Here is a 12869-nt window from a genome sequence, read left to right as displayed (position 1 = left end):
TTAAAAGATTTCATTGACATATTTTGTTACAGAGGATGAGAGATAGGGCATGCCAAGGCCTATGACCCCTGAAATCCCACTCCAGACACATGCAACCAGCTTTAGGTGTGTACTGGGAAATTGAACCCAGGCCTTCAGTCTTTGCAAGCAAGCACCTTTAAAAACTGAGCCATGATTCCAATCCCAGATTTCAGTATTTAAAAACATAGCTCAAGTATTCCTCTTATTGATGGGAAGTTTTCCCTTTTCCAAATTCTCATATACAATATAGATATCTCATTATAAATTTACATTTCTTATTATTTTCTTACTTTAATTTTTTTATTAGTTATGTACACAGTGTGTATGTAGCCATGTTGGTAGCATGATTAGCCTCCAACCTGTCCTCCCCCCTCCACAGGTACCCTCCTCACTGGGGAATGTGGGACATGCATTGTGTGGTTAGAAATCAGTTATGGAGAAGAGACAATGTCTCTGTGCATAATGCCCTAACATGTGGCTCTAACAATCTTTCCACCCCCTATTCCACAAATTGCCTTGAGCCATTATGGGCTTGTTTTAGGTCTACTTCAGTGATGAGGTTTTGGGAGCCTTTGTGTCTCTAGATATCTGGTTTGATAAAAATTGAGTGTTCTCTAAGTCTATCTCCTTCACACTTGTGCTGGTACCACATTAACCAAGAAAGCAGCACTCTTGCTAATTTCCCCAACTAATCTTGGTTTCAGTTGGGGCCCTGGTGAGGTGCAATGGGCTGATTGTCTCCTCAGGAAAAGAGGAGCAAATTCTCCAACAGAGAGTGACATCAGCACCAGATAAATGGTAACCATTATTATTTTAGAGATAATTTAATAGGTGTAGACTCTATTGTAGCCCATGATTGGTGGAAGCTTGATAATAAAGAGCAGGCTCATTTTTTGGACATGACTTATTTTTTTTTTAACCAGATCCAGCTATGGGTTCCATTCCACTGAGCAGATCAGTGAGGAAAATCAAGAGCAGTTGGTTATCCACTATGGCTTGTGCCACTACTCCACTTGTGTGAGCATCACATCAGGTTTTTTTGCTTCTGAGTTGCTTAGATCACTTGTTTCTTGGACAGATGTTGGTCATTTTCCCCCATTCTCTCATGTGGCATCTTCTGGCACTCGAAGAGCTAACTGTCTTTGGACTAACTTTCTTCCAGACATATCCCATACCAACAGCTTATGGTGTCTGCAACAGTAGAGTCTTACCACTAACCTTTGATGGGTCATAAAGTACTCTTACAGAAATCTGTCTTCTCTTGGAAAACCTTGTGGGTCTCTCTGATCAACATATCATTGTGGATGTGAACCAAATGCTGGTACTTGGAGTTACTGGCCAAAACCAAGAAAAAGAAGGAAGACAAAGGTAATATAAAAGAGATAAAGAAAAGGGAGAAAAGAAAGAGAGAGAAACAGGAGAATATTAATGTTAGTCTTCATCATACACTCTCCACAGCCCTGTGATTCAGGTGTTCTCTCTAAGGGCCTGATGAAGCTCCAACCATTTAGCCTGTCATTTAGGATGTAGAATTTAATGGTACCATTGCCATTTGGGTCTAGTTTTGTCTCTCCCACCGCACCCTTCCCTTCCCTTCTCACCATACCATCCCTATTATCCAGCCATCAGAATGCTTATTAGGTATGTCAGAATCTTGTGTAGATTCAGGTTAGGATCCACAAATGAGTGAGACCATGTGACCATTATCTTTCTGTGATTAGGTGAGAATGATCTGTTCCAGATTTGATCATTTTTCTTCAAATTTCTTTCTGTCATTTTTCCTTACTGATGTGTAGAATTCCATAATGCAGATATACCACATTTTGGTGATCCATTTGTCTAATGATGGACATCTGGGTTGATTCTAGGTCTTAGATATTAGGAAATGAGAAGCTATAAACATGGATGAGCAAATCTCTCTGAACTGAAGCATAATGCTTTTTTGGTAAATTCCCAGTAAGGGAATAACTGGATCTGTTGGTAACTCTATGTTCAACCTTCTTAGGAGTCTCCATATTGCTTTCATGGTTGCACCATCTTATATTTCCACCTACAGTGAATGAGAGTTCCTATTTCTTCACATCCTCACCAACATTTGTTTTCATTTGATTTTTTAATGTTTGATATCCTTACTGGAGTGAGGTAGCATCTCATAGTTGTTTTAATTTGCATTTCCCTGATGATTAGAGATGATGAACATTTTCTTAAGTGTGTGATTGCTATTTGTATTTATTCCTCTGAGAACTCCATGTACAGTTATTTGCCCCATTTTGTGAGTGGGTTGTTTGACTTTTTAATTGTTTATATTTTTGAGTTCTTTGTAGATACTAGAAATTAGACCTCTGTCAGTTGTATATCCAGAAAAAAATTTCTCCCATCCTGTGGGTAATCTATTGGCTTTGCTTATTGTATATTTATCTGTAAGGAACCATTTCAGCTTCATGAGATCCCAATGGTTGAGTGCTTGTTTAAGTTTCTGAGCTACTAGGGTTTTGTTCAGGAAGCCTTTCTCCATTTCTATACATGAAAAATTCCTCCTATTATTTCTTCCTGTTTCTGGTCTTACATTGAGGTTTTTGATACATTTGGGCTTGATTTCTGTGTATGGCAAGATGTGAGGATTGAGTTTCAGTTTCCTGCATATGGTTATCCAGTTTGTCCAGTGCCATTTGTTGAATGCTCTTTTTTTTCTTTTTTCTTTTCTTTTCTTTCTTTCTTTCTTTCTTTCTTTCTTTTTTTTTTTTTTTTTTTGATGTAGAGTCTCACTGTAGCCCAGGCTGACCTGGAATTCACTATGTAGTCCCAGGGTGGCCTCAAACTCATAGCGGTCCTCCTACCTTTGCCTCCCAAGAGTTGGGATTGAAGTGCACCACCATGCCCAGTGAAGGTGCTCTCTTTTTAACAGCCTATATTGTTAGAACCTTTGTCAAATATCAAGTATCTATAGTTACTTGACACAATGGACTGGTCCTCAATTCTATTCCACTGGTCTGTAATCCTATTTTTATGGCAGTACCTTATTGTTTTTATTACTATGGCTTTGTAATATAGCTTTAGATCAGGTATGGTGATGACTCCAAAGGTGTTTCTTTTGCTGAGGATATGCTTGGATATCCAAGTCCTTCTGCCACTCCATATGAATTTTAAGAACACCTTTTCATCTCTGTGAAGAATAATGTTGGGATTCTTATTGCTATTGCATTAAATCTGTATATTGCCTTTGGTAAGATTGCCATTTTCACAAAGTTAATACTGCCTATCCAGGAGCATGTACGGTTGTAGCAGAAAGCTTCAGGTTTGCTGAGATGAACTTCCAGACCATGCACAGTTATGGATGCAAGGGTATTTATTGAAGCTTACAGATCAGGGGAAGCTCCATGATAGCAGAAGAAGCTGCCTTTCCTTCATAGGACCAAACACAGAAAAAGAAGCACAAGCATAAAAGGAAAAAGCCACTCAGGACAGCACACTTCAGGACCTCCAGCTAGGCACAGTACGTATCTTCAGATTGGAACCTCAAACCCATCACCACATTTTAAGATCTACCTATCGACTCCACCTCCAGCCAGGTGGCTGGAGATGCAAACTAAAAAATAATAAAACGCTAAATATATTGCAGGCCATCTATTCAAAGTACCATATCCTACTCCTTGCCCCTAATAGATTCATAACCACCACATATTTTAAACTGTACTCAGTTCAATTTTAAAGGTCTCCACAGTCTTGACCAATTTAAGATAGTAAGTCCTATAAAATTGAACAAGTTAAATACTTCCAACACACAAAGGCACTGAATGAACATTTTCAACTGGTATTATACATAGCAAGGAGAGACTGAAACAATGCAAACTCAACCACCATCAAACAAACATCAAACTTCTGCAGTTCAAGTTCAATATAACCAGAGACTTCCAGTCTCCAGATTTTCCAATTCCGCCCCTCCAGCTGGACAGAGTAGCCAGGGAACACTTCCATCCTAAGCCAACATTGTGCTCCATGGTAGCACTTGCACAGTCCTCGTATATCCAAAACATCTTCAGGTCTTTACGCAAACAATGGTCCATCTTCAAAAAGTGTTGGGCCTAAAGAAGTCCCAATGCGAGGCCCAGTGGAACTTCCTGTGCCTGGCTAGAGTTTGGCTGCCTGTGTTTGGCCTATGACTTCTGCATAGAAATGACTCAGCAAGGCCTGACTTAAAACTGCCTCCACCCAGCTACTACTAATGTGGTGAAATATTATTGACCCTTAATTCTCACCCCATCCTAAGATTCCCATCCCCTACTTTGATGATACATAAGTGCCTGCTTGATACAATAAAATGAGATCCTGCTTTGACAAGTCTCCCAATCCAGTGTGTTTCTCTCCGGTGACTAGGAGAGGGTCTGGGTCGTCAACACTCTCCATCCTGCTCAGCCCCAAGGAGAGACTGATGGGACTGGCTCTCCTATAGCCCTACCTGCTGGAGAATCTGGCAAAAAGGCTCTTTCATAGTATCAGCACATCAGGCCCTGACTCATACTGAATCTCAGCAGGAGCTCCTGGAACTTTGTGCAATTTATGACCACTTTACACATTTTTCATGCTTCTGAAACCAATACCAAGTGTTCTGGACACAGCCATATTCTTTTTTTTTTTTTTTGGTTTTTCGAGGTAGGGTCTCACTCTGGCTCAGGCTGACCTGGAATTCACTATTTAGTCTCAGGGTGGCCTCGAACTCACGGCGATCCTCCTACCTCTGCCTCCCGAGTGCTGCGATTAAAGGCGTGCGCTACCACGCCCGGCAACAGCCATATTCTTAATTCAGGGATAAAATAAATTGTAACCTTGAAAAGCAGGTTCCTTCTCCAGTCAACTCTTTCCAAAAGAGATTGCAATTTTATGATAGTCTTTCCTCAGGCATCCTTTATATTGTTTTAAGGTAAAGCAGTTGGTCCATCTTCCTTAAGATTACTAATATGTTTGACAATAGCAGGTTCAGTAACCTAAAACCAGTCTTAGTGCCTGTAATTTTAACTTGCTTGAGATTTTCCAGCTTAAAAATCTTAAATATCTCAGTCCAATTATCTTTAACCAAACACATCAGTCCATTAAAAATTTAACCTTGATCAAACTTTCTGGGCCTGGGCAGCAGAATGCAGCAAATCCTTATGCCATTAGCCCAGTTACAACAAAGTCCTCTTCTATCTTTCCTTCCCCTTAGAAAGTTCATAAGCCAAGCCTTGAAGTTCAATACTGTCTGCACTTAGCCTTCTCAAAATCTCATCAGAACAGTTCATAAAACTTGGATTACCAATCCAGAAGTCATCTGCAGTTGCAAGCACAAAGTCCATGCCCATTCCTCCAAAACATAAGTTACAAAAGACCAACATCCACATGGTCAGGTTCATCTTAGCCCACTCCTTGGTACCAACGTATGTAACAGACAACTTCAGGTTCACTGTGATGAACTTCCAGACCAGGTACAGTTATGGAGGAAGGGATATTTATTGAAGCTTACATATCCAGGGTAAGTTTCATGATAGCAGAAGAAGCTGGCCTGCTTTTGCAGAACCAAATACAGAGAGAAAGCACACACCTAAAAGCCAAAAGGCAAAAGCCACACAGCATACTACAGGACCTCCAGATAAACACAGTTTGCATATCTTCAGATCGAAATCTGAAACCCACCACCACACCTTAAGATCCATCCAGTGACCCCACCTCCAGCCAGATGGCTGCATATGCAAACTACAGACTAATAAAACACTGGATATATTGGAGGTCATCTATTTCAAATGACCAGAGATCATTCCATTTTCTCAAGTCCATTGGAAGTCTATTAGAGTCTCTTCATCCCTAGAAGACCCAATGAACCCTAAAGGTCTTGCCTTTCCTTCACCCGAAGGTGCAGCATGGTTAGGCAGATGCCATCTTGACTGGAAGTCCTCTATATTTCTTATTCTTACAGCAGGCCCCTAAGGCCTTGCTCAATCTAAAAAGTCATTGTCTGATATCCTCTTTTACACCAAAGATGTCATTTGTATTCTCACTGTGTTTAGTGAATAACATATGCATCCTTGAGTTTTGTTTATTTTGCCTTTGAAACACTTCTTTTACATTTGCTAATCAAAGCATAATGAATACAACCTATGTTCTTTTATGTCTCAACCATCCTAATGCTCATATATTAAAAAAGTTCACCATAAACTTCCATATTTAATTTAAATTTGTCAAATTTATAGATTGAGTAATATAACTTTACATGTTACCTTCCTACTAATTTCTCATTGTTTTACCTACTGTCTTGTAGTATGATTCTTGACTCATTAGTTCAACTGCTATTGACCAAAATTCTCACAACTTTCTCAATGGTTTTGTTGGTTTTTGCCACTCCTTACAACATAGAGCTAACATAGCAATGAAAATAAAACACAGAATATAATGAAAGATGTTTAAAAGTTAAATTAGACAAAATAAGGATAAGATAGCCTAACCTAATAGCATATCATAGAAAGATGTGCATATCAAGCACTTATTTTTTTTTGTTTCTTTGACTCATGTGAGTTTAATTCCTGATCTTAAATATATTTTAAATGTAAGATAATAATTTATTGCCAATAAGACTCTAAAAATATTTCTTCCTCATCTATTATCTTGCAAGGTTTTTTTTTTTTTAAATTTAATTTATTAGTTTTCTTTTCAGTAAATACAGGCAGTTTGGTACCATTGTTTAGGCTCATCTGTGATCTACCCCCTCCCATTGGACCCTCCTTATTGATGAAAATGGGTCATACATTGTGGAGTTAGCCCCCAGTTATTGGTATGATAAATGTCTCTGCAAATCATGACCCAACATGTGACTCTGACATTCTTTCCGCCCCCTCTTCTGCAAAATTTCCCTGAGCCATGTTGGGTTCATTTTTGGTCTGCTTCAGTGCTGAGGTGTTGGGGGCCTCTGAGGCTCTGGCTCTCTGATTTGGTAGGAGTTGATTTTTCTCTGTGTTGGTCTCCTTCCCCTTTGTGCTGGTATCCGGTTCACAGGAAAACATCATCCTTGCTTGTTTTGCCAATTGTCCTTAGTTTCAGTTGGGCCCCTTTTGAGTATGTCTGTTAATTTTTTGAAATTAAAACATTACTAATACCAGGCATGATGGGGCACACCTTTAATCCCAGCACTTGGGAGGCAGAGATGGATGGATCGTTGTGAGTTTTAGGCCACACTGAGATTGCAGTGAGTTCCAGGTCAGCCTGGGCTCAACAGTGAGACCCTACCATGAAAAACAAACCAAATATTATTAACATAAATAATTAGTTTTTATTATAGTGTTCTCTAACAAATTTTGTTTTGTGTTTCCCCTTTGCCTTTCGCACTTACCCTTTTTTTTTTTTTTAAAATTTAATTTATTAGTTTTCTTTTCAGTAAATACAGGCAGTTTGGTACCATTGTTTAGGCTCATCTGTGATCTACCCACTCCCATTAGACCCTCCTTATTATTGAAAATGGGTCGTGCATTGTGGAGTTAGCCCCCAGTTATTAGTATGATAAATGTCTCTGAAAATCATGACCCAACATATAACTCTGACATTCTTTCCGCCCCCTCTTCCGCAAGATTTCCCTGAGCCATGTTGGGTTCATTTTTGGTCTGCTTCAGTGCTGAGGTGTTGGGGGCCTCTGAGGCTCTGGCTCTCTGATTTGGTGGGAGTTGATTTTTCTCTGCATTGATCTCCTTCCCCTTTGTGCTGGTATCCAGTTCACAGGAAAACATCACCCTTGCTTATTTCGCCAGTTGTCCTTAGTTTCAGTTGGGCCCCTTCTGAGGTATGTTGGGGCAGCTTTCTTCTTACGATCTGCATCTATCTGGAAAAGAGAAGCAGATTCTCCAACGGAGAGTGAGTTAGCACCCAGAAAATTGAGATAACACTTACTTTTTTGATAGACAGTTTGATAGGTGTAGGCCCTCTTATACCCCGTGATTGATGGTAGCTTGATATTGTAGAGTGGGCTTGTGTTTGGGTATGGTTCTGACTTGTTTCCCAGCTCCAGCTAAGGGTCTAGTACCACTGAGTGGATCAGTTAGCCAAATCAAGAGCAATTGATTCCTCACCATGGCTGTGTACCACTATTGCACTTGTATGGGTATCACATCCGGTTAATTGTTGCTACTTAGGTTAAACAATGTGTTGCTTGGACAGATCTTGGTCACTTCCCCCAGTCGCCTATGTAGCGCCTTCTGGCACTAGACACGCTGACTGTCTGGGGACTGACTCTCTCCTGGCTTCCAGCCATGTCATTCCATTTTACGTGTCAGCTGCGTATGGAGTCTTCAGCAATAGGGTCTTACCACTGGTCTTTGGTGGGTCATCAATTACTCTGACAGAAGTCTGTCATTGTTTTGGGAAACCTTGAAGGTTTCTTTGTTCAAAAGCTCATTGTGGAATGTAGGCCCAAGCTGGAAGTGGGGGTTACAGGTCAGTGTCCACTAAGAAATTGAGGAAAAAGATAACTAATATACAAGAGTTAGAGAGAACAGAGATAGAGGGGAGAGGGGGAGAGGGAGGGAGGGAAGATGTAGGAGATTTAGGTCAGTCTTGATCCTACCCTCTCCAGTGTCTTGTGGTTCAGGTGTTTCCTGTAAGGGACTAGTGAAGGTTCAGTCATTTGGTCTGTCTTTTAGGAAGTAGAATTTTATGGTACCATTGCCGTTTGGGTCCGGATTACTGTTTTCCACCCTTTGATTCCCTCCCCGCCCTCCCATCCATCTTATTGTCTACTCCATGAGGTACTTGCTGGGTATGTAAGGCATCTTGGGCAAATTCAGGTTAGGTGTTGCAGATGAGTGAGACTATGTGTCGATTTTTTTTCTGTGATTGGGTAAGTTCGCTGAGAATGATCTGTTCCAGGTTCAACCATTTTTCCTCAAATTTCTTTATGTCGTTTTTCTTACTGCTGTATAGAATTCCATTGTGTAGATATACCACATCTTTGTTATCCATTCTTCTAATGATGGACATCTGGGTTGATTCCAGCTTTTAGCTATTACGAATTGAGCTGCTACTAACATGGTTGAGCAAATCTCTCTGGCTTTTGGTTTGAAGGTTTTAGGGTACATGCCCAGTAATGGTATAACTGGGTCTGTTGGTATTTCTATAGTCAGCTTTTTCAGGAGTCTCCATATTGCTTTCCAAAGTGGCTGTACCATCCTGCATTCCCACCAACAGTGAATGAGTGTCCCTGCTTCTCCACATCCTCGCCAGCATTTATTTTCATTTGACCTTTTGATGTTGGCTATCCTTATTGGGGTAAGGTGGAATCTCATAGTTGTTTTAATTTGCATTTCTCTGATGATTAGGGATGATGAACATTTTCTTAGGTGTGTGTTTGCCATTTGTATCTCTTCCTCTGTGAATTGCCTGTTTAACTCTGTGCCCCATTTTGTGAGTGGGGTATTTGTCTTCTTATTGTTTAGACTTTTGAGTTCTTTGTAAATTCTAGAGATAAGGCCTCTATCAGTTGGATAACCTGCAAATATTTTCTCCCACTCTGTGGGTATTCTATTGGCTTTGTTTATTATATGCTTATCTGTAAAGAAACTCTTCAGCTTCATATGATCCCAATGGTTGAGTGACTGTTTAAGAACTTGAGCCACTGGGGTTTTATTCAGGAAGTCTTTTCCCATTCCTATATCATGGAAAGTACTTCCTAAATTTTCTTCCAGTAGTTTTCGAGTTTCTGGTCTTATGTTGAGGTCTTTGATCCATTTGGATTTGAGTGTTGTGCATGGTGAAATGTGTGGATCAAGTTTTAGTTTCCTGCATGTGGTTATCCAGTTTGTCCAGCACCATTTGTTGAAGATGCTATCTTTTTTCCAGTCTATATTGTTTGGGCCTTTGTCGAATATCAAGTAGCTATAGTTGCTTGGCCCAAAATCCGGGTCCTCAAGTCTATTCCATTGGTCTATACTCCTGTTTTTATGCCAGTACCATGCTGTTTTTATTACTATGGCTTTGTAGTATAACTTTATATCGGGTATGGTGATGCCACCAGAGGTATTTCTTTTGCTGAGGATATGTTTGGATATGCGAGGCTTTCTGCCTTTCCATATGAAATTTGAGATCATTTTTTCTATGTCTGTGAAGAACATTGTAGGGATTTTAATTGGAATTGCGTTAAATCTATATATTGCCTTTGGTAGGATTGTCATCTTCACAATGTTAATTCTGCCTATCCAGGAGCATGGGAGGTCTTTCCATCGTTTCAAGTCCTCCTCAATTTCTTTTTTGAGAGTTTTTATATTTTCGTTGTATAGATCTTTTACTTCCTTGGTTAACGTTATTCCTAGGTATTTTATTTTATTTTTTGCTATTGAAAATGGGACTATGTCCTTTATTTCTTTTTCTGTGTCTTTGTCATTTGCATACAGAAATGCTTCCGATTTTTGTGCGTTGATTTTGTATCCTGCTACTTTGCTATAGGAGTTAATCACCTTCAGGAGTTTTGGGATGGAGTCTATCGGGTAACTTACATATACAATCATGTCATCAGCGAATAGAGCTAACTTAACTTCTTCCTTTCCAAATTGTATCCCTTTTATTTCCTTCTCCTGTCTTATTGCTTGAGCTAGGACTTCCAGAACTATATTGAAAAGCAGAGGTGAGAGAGGACATCCCTGTCTTGTTCCTGATCTCAATGGGAATTCCTCCAGTCTCTCTCCATTAAGAATTATTTGGGCCTTTGGAGCTTTGTATATTGCCTTTATTATATTAAGATGTGAACCGGCCATACCGATTCTCTCCAATGTTTTGATCATGAAGTGATGTTGTATCTTGTCAAAGGCCTTCTCTGCATCTATCGAAATGATCATGTGATTTTTATGTTTAAGCTTGTTTATGTGGTGTATTACATTGACAGATTTTCGTATGTTGAACCACCCTTGTGTTCCTGGGATAAATCCCACTTGGTCAAGGTGGATAATGCTTTTGATGTGTTGTTGGATTCGGTTTGCGAGAATTTTGTTGAGGATCTTTGCGTCTATGTTCATTAGGGAAATAGGCCGATAGTTTTCTTTTCTTGTGGCGTCTCTGCCTGGTTTTGGGATTAGGGTGATACTAGCTTCATAGAAGGAGTTGGGTAGTTTTCCCTGTTCTTCAATTGTGTGACACAGTTTTAGGAAGATTGGTTTGAGTTCTTCCATGAAGGTTTGATAAAATTCGGCTGGGAATCCATCTGGTCCTGGACTCTTCTTTTTTGGGAGGTTTTTTATTACTTTTTCAATCTCCATGAGCGTGATGGGTTCATTGAAGTGGTTGATCTGCTCTGAGTTTAGCTTTGGTAGATGATATGCATCCAGGAATTTATCCATCTCCTCCACATTTTCCAGTTTTGTGGAGTAGAGGTTTTTGAAATAAGTCCTGATGATTCTGCCGATTTCACTGATGTCTGTTGTAATCTCTCCTTTTTCATTTTGAATTTTGTTAATTTGGAGTCTCTCCTTTTTTTGCTTGATCAAATTGGCCAGAGGTTTGTCAATCTTGTTTATTTTTTCAAAGAACCAGGTCTTTGTTTTGTCAATTGCCTTAATTGTTTCCTTGGTTTCCAATTCATTAATTTTTGCTCTGATTTTAATTATTTCTTTCCTTCTGGAGCTCTTTGGGTTGGATTTTTCTTGTTTTTCCAATGCCTTTAGGTGGATGGTTAGGCTATTGATTTGATATCTTTCTGTCTTTTTTATGAAGGCATTGAGTGCTATGAATTTTCCCCTGAGGACTGCCTTCATTGTGTCCCACAAGTTTTGGTATGATGTGTTCTCATTGTCATTCAATTCCAGGAATTTTGCAATTTCATTTTTTATTTCATCCACTATCCATTTATTGTTTAAGAGTGTGCTATTCAGTTTCCAGTTGCCGTTGGGGCTCTTGTTGGTTTTTTTGTTGTTGATTTCTAGGAATATAGCATTATGATCTGATATCATGCAGGGAATTATGTCGATTTTCCTAAATATGTGGAGGCTATCTTTGTGACCCAGTATATGGTCTATTTTAGAGAATGTTCCATGGGCTGCTGAGAAGAATGTGTAGTCTGTGGATTTGGGGTGGAAAGTTCTGTAGATGTCTGTTAGGTCTAAGTGCTCTATGGTTTTGTTGAGCTCTCTTACTTCCCTGTTGAGCTTCTGTTTGGATGATCTGTCTATTACTGATAATGGTGTGTTAAAGTCCCCAGCTATGATGGTGTTGGTGGTTATTTCTGTTTTATTGTCAAGTAGGTTTTGTTTTATGAACTGCGGTGCCCCTGTGTTTGGTGCATACAGATTTATGATTGTAATATCCTCTTGATGGATTGTTCCCTTTACAAGTAGGAAGTAGCCTTCTTTGTCTTTTTTGATTGTTTTTGGTTTGAAGTCAACTTTATCTGATATTAATATAGCTACACCTGCTTGTTTCTTATTCCCATTTGCTTGGAATATTGTTTTCCACCCTTTCACCCTGAGGAGGTTTCTGTCTTTAGTGGTAAGGTGGGTTTCTTGAAGGCAGCAGATTGAGGGGTCTAATTTTTTGATCCACCCTGTTAGCCTGTGTCTCTTGGGTGAATTAAGGCCATTAATGTTTAGGGTGATGACTGTGAGATTTGATTTGATCCCTGTCATTTTGTGGTGGTAGGGGTGTGTTGGCATTTCCATGGAATTTTTTTTTTTTTTTTTTTGTATCTACTCTGGGTTTGATTGCTGTGATCTTCTTCTTGTAGGCATTTGTGTTTGGTTATTTATTTCCTCTCTGTGGAGAATTTCCTGGAGTACTTTCTGTAGGTTTGGTTTTGTGTTCATATAATTGTAAAGCTGAGTTTTATCATGGAAAGTTTTCCTTTCACCATCTAT

The 12869-nt window shown here is 39.5% G+C and overlaps 1 protein-coding gene across 1 annotated transcript in view; it reads right to left on the bottom strand.

Annotated features, from left to right (window-relative positions):
- Positions 1-12869, bottom strand: part of LOC101611973 (disintegrin and metalloproteinase domain-containing protein 29) — a 177377-nt gene that overhangs the window by 85634 nt on the left and 78874 nt on the right. The gene's annotated exons all lie outside the window — the stretch shown is intronic.

This window comes from Jaculus jaculus, chromosome 1 (genome assembly GCF_020740685.1).
Source record: "Jaculus jaculus isolate mJacJac1 chromosome 1, mJacJac1.mat.Y.cur, whole genome shotgun sequence".
NCBI classification, from domain to species: domain Eukaryota; kingdom Metazoa; phylum Chordata; class Mammalia; order Rodentia; family Dipodidae; genus Jaculus; species Jaculus jaculus.
The sequence above is the reverse complement of the archived record's forward strand: the minus strand, read 5'-3'. Positions and strand labels throughout refer to the sequence as shown.